At 46.5% G+C, this 4,494-nt stretch overlaps 1 pseudogene; it reads right to left on the bottom strand.

Annotated features, from left to right (window-relative positions):
• Positions 1–2,815: 2,815 nt before the first annotated feature.
• Positions 2,816–4,043, bottom strand: LOC110572682 (annotated as a pseudogene).
• Between the last annotated feature and the right edge of the window lie 451 nt (positions 4,044–4,494).

Here is a 4,494-nt window from a genome sequence, read left to right as displayed (position 1 = left end):
CAAATGACATTTATTACACAGTCATACAAATGAGGACATATTTCCAAAGTTAGACAAAGTCTCTAAAAATAGGTCCTAGGGAGACTCACAGTGGTGCAGATGGTGGAGACAGGTGTTGAGCATTAGTGAGGCTGCTGACATGACCCTGAGCCTTAACCAAAGCTACACACACACACACACAGATGCTCCTTGCAGTATGACGTCCAAGGAGAATAAAATGGGGAAAACCTGCACAACGTGACCTCAGACAGGAGTAAATCATGGTGATGCCTTCCCATTGTTTGCACTCACCATGCAGCAGCTAGCCCCATCTTGCTGCTTACTCCTCTGCTTTCTACTTATCTCCAGTGGTGTCCTGTCCCTGCAGCGCCATAACCCCCACCTTACCCTGCCTCGCTATTCCTCTCTCCTCCAGGTCTGAGACATCCCCTCCTCCAGGAAGCCCTCCCTAACCCCCCCCAGGCTGGGTCAGGTACCTTCTTTGGACTCCCCCATCCTATCCGTGGTTACTTTGTTCAAGCAGGGGGGAAGAGAGGAAGAACATCTTAAAACCAAGAATATAAGAAAATGAAATTGGGTATTGGACTGACGTGAGCCAGTCGCATCGTAGTAAGCGTTCTGCTACCTGCCTGACGTCCTTTCTCACTGTTCCCCCTGTCCCCAAGCCACTCCTCCCAGCCACACTGGCTTCCTGGCTCTTCCACGCAGGCACCAGACCTGCAGGAGCCAGCTCATCTGTACAACAAATTACCCCCAAGTGTAATGGTGGAGAACAACAGCATTTATTATCTCACGGTTTCTGTAGGTCAGGAATTGCACGCAGCTGCAGACATCCCAGCTCATCTGGGAAACGATCGGCAGCTAAGTTCACCAGGTGGTTGCTGGCAAGACTCATTTCCTTGCTGGCTGTTGGCCAGGACCACCTGAGGGTCCCTGCCACAGGGGTACCTCTGAAGACAGCCCGCTTCATCCAATGGAGAAGCAAGAGGAGCCCAAGAGAGAGGCAAGGAAGATGGAAGTCACTGTCTTTTTTAATCTGATGTCAGAAGTGACAGCCCGGGGGGCGCCTGGGTGGCTCAGTCGTTAAGCGTCTGCCTTCGGCTGGGGTCATGATCTCGGGGTCCTGGGATCGAGCCCCGCATCGGGCTCCCTGCTCGGCGGGAAGCCTGCTTCTCCCTCTCCTGCTCCCCCTGCTTGTTGTTCCTGCTCTCGCTGTCTCTCTCTCTATCAAATAAATAAAATCTTAGAAAAAAAAAAAAAAAGAAGTGACAGCCCATCACTTTTCCTGTATTCCGTTTCTTAGAAAGCATCCTGGGGCACCTGGGTGGCTCAGTAGGTTGAGTGTCTGACTCTTGGTTTCAGCTTGGGTCCTGATCTCAGGGTCTCAGGATCATGGGATGGAGCTTGGCATGCAGTCTGCTTGAGATTCTCTCTCTGCTCCTCTCCCCATTTGTGCTCTCTCTCTCAAAATACATTTTAAAAATCTTTAAAAAAACAAAAACAAAAACAAAAAACAAGAATACATCCCTACATCCAGCCCATGGGCAAGGGGAGGGGTTACTCAAGGGCATGAACACCAGGAGGGAGGGATGATTCAGACCCTTCTCCTCCAGGCCCCTGTGGTCGCTGGTCCCTCTGTCTGGAAGGCTTTTTCCCCAGATCTCTGCATGCCTTCCTCCCTCACCTCTCTCAAGCCTTCCATAAAGGTCCTTTCCTCAGCAAGACCTTCCTGACTACTCATTTAAATTGCATTACTCCCTGGGTAGACTGAGTAGTGGTCCCCAAAGATCTCCAGGCCCTGATCTCTGGAACCTGTGGACATTCCTTTATATGGCAAAAGAGACTTTGCAGGTGTGATGAAGTCAAGGCGCTTGAGATATCCTGGTGTGCCCTAAGTGTAATCACAGATGTCTTTATAAGGGGGGAGATCCAACGGTGGGACAGAGACAGAGGCAACGTAACAGCATCAAGATGCTACACTGCAGGCTCTGAGGATGGAGGAAGGGGGCAGAGCCAAAGAATACAAGGAACACAGCTCTAGAAGCTGAAAAAGGCAAGGAAATGGATTTTCCCGCAGAGCCTCTGGGAGCGCAGCCCTGCCAACACCTGGATTTCAGCCGGTGAAACTGATTTTGGACTTCTGACCTTCAGAACTGTATGAAAATAAATGTGTGTTGTTTTAAGCCACTGAGTTGGGGGTCATTTGTTACAGGAGCCACAGGAAATGAATATACCTCCCAATCAGGTGCAAGAATATATCTGCCTCACCTGATTTGGTTTTTTTCCATAGCAATGATCAGCACCTGAGATATTATTTTTGTGCTTATTATTCTATTTATCGTCTGACTCTTCCACTAGAATATCAGCTAATATCTAGTATCACGGTCATTTTATAACTGTTTATTAGGGACAATTTCAAATGGACACAAAAGTTGAGAGAACCGTATGAAGACCCACATCCACCAAGCTTCATTGTCAAATGTGGACTGATCCTGCTTCATCTACACCCACATCACTCCCCCAGTCAACATTTTGAGGCAAATCCCAGACACCATATCATTTTATGATAGGTATTTCATAATAAATCTCTAAAAGTAAAGACTCCGTAAAAACATAACCACTCTATCATTAGCACACCTCCAACAAAAGTAGTAATCACTGATTAATTTCATTCAAAGGTCCAGACGGTGTTTGAATTCGAGGGCAGGGACTCCTGTCTCGTTTACTTCTTCTCCTTTGCTGTCTTATGTGGGCAAAAAGGACTTTGCAAACATGATTAAGTTTAAGGATCCTGAGATGGGGAGATCATCCTGGATTAATCTGGTGGGACCTGTGTAAGCACAGGAGTCCCTATAAGTTAAAGAGGGAGTTAGGAGCCACGAGCCAAGGAATGCAGGCAACTTCTAGTAGCTGGAGAAGGCAAGGCGAGAGCTTCTTCCTTAGAGTCTCCAGAAGGGAGCTCAGCCCTGCCACCGCCTCCATGTTAGTTCCATAAGACCCATTTCAAATGCCTGATCTCCAGACTGTAAGATGATACATTTGTATTGTTGAAGCCTCCAAGCTTGTGATACTTTGTTATAGCAGTAATGGGAAACTAACACAGACTTTGCTCCTGGAAGCTGGGTGTCAATGCAACAAATACCTAAACATGTGGATTTGGAACTGGGCAATGGGCAGAGGCTGGAAGAATGTTGAGAAGATAATAGGAAAAGCCTCGATTGCCTTGAACAGACTGTTAGTAGAAGTATGGATGTTAACAATTCTGCTGGTGGGGACTCGGCAGGAAGTGAGGAGCAAGGTAGAGAAAACCTGTATCATCTCAGAGAATACCTAACTCATCATAAACAGACCGTTGGTAGAAATGCAGGCAGCCTCTAGAAACTGGAAAAGGAGGGCGCCTGGGTGGCTTAGTGGGTTAAGCGTCTGCCTTCAGCTCAGGTCATGATCTCAGGGTCATGGGATTGAGCCCTGCATCAGACTCCCCGCTCAGCGCAGAGTCTGCTTGTCCCTCTACCTCTGCTCCTTCCTGGGCTCACACTCTCCCCGCCCCTAAAATAAATAAATAAAACCTTAAAAAATAAATAAAATGCCAAGCCATGCGCAGAGCTGCTCCTTCCTTCCCTCTCTATTTATGCGGTAGTTTTCATGGATTTCTGGCCAGATGTCACAGATGAAGGCCAAGAAGTTATCCAGGATTTCATCCCTGTTCTGATGGAAGTAGGTCTGGAGGATGGTCATCTTCTCCTGTATCTCCTTCTCCACTCCACAGTACAGCTTCCTTGGCCTTGAACTTCTCTCTTTGCAGGCAGTACTGTTCAGTTTCAGTCTGAGCTTCTTTGGTCTGCTTCAGCCTCTAGTTCTTTTGCTTGCAGGCCTCCGACACCTTCTCAGCCTCCCGATTCTCAGTCCACAGCAGTTGCTGGATGCCCTGCCACTGGCTGGTCATGCTGGCAGCCACTCAGAGGCCAAGGTGAGTGGTCTAAATCGGCTCAATCACCCCCTCAGGTCCCCATTTCTGATTTCTGACCCCAAGAATTACAAGATAATAAATCTGTGTTATTTAAGCTACCATGTTCCTGGTAATTTGATAAGGCAATAATTGGAAACTAACATACCTCTGCTGTGAAAAAGAGAGATCAGACTGAATAAAGAAGCCCAGAAGAAACAAACATTATACAGAAAAAAACAAGAAAGCTTACAAAAGAATCACAAAACACCTGTAACTAAATACTTTGTGAAATACTTTGCAAGATAACACTAAATATCTGCATTTATAAAGTAAGGGATGGAGGGTATGCCAAGAATGAATAATTAAGTAACAAGAAAGGTTCTTGGGAATTCAAAATTACAGATGACACTTAAATTTTAAGAGAAGGATTAAAGTCTAGGGAATCTAGAAAGTAAGGGGAAATTGACAAAGGACTGGAAAATAGTAGTGAAAACATAAGAAAATTGAAGGCTGAACTCAGAAGGTCCAACATCCAAATAATGAAG

The sequence above is a fragment of the Neomonachus schauinslandi genome, chromosome 16 (genome assembly GCF_002201575.2).
Source record: "Neomonachus schauinslandi chromosome 16, ASM220157v2, whole genome shotgun sequence".
Lineage (NCBI taxonomy): Eukaryota > Metazoa > Chordata > Mammalia > Carnivora > Phocidae > Neomonachus > Neomonachus schauinslandi.
Note: the sequence above shows the minus strand (reverse complement) of the source record. Positions and strands in the feature narration are given on the sequence as shown.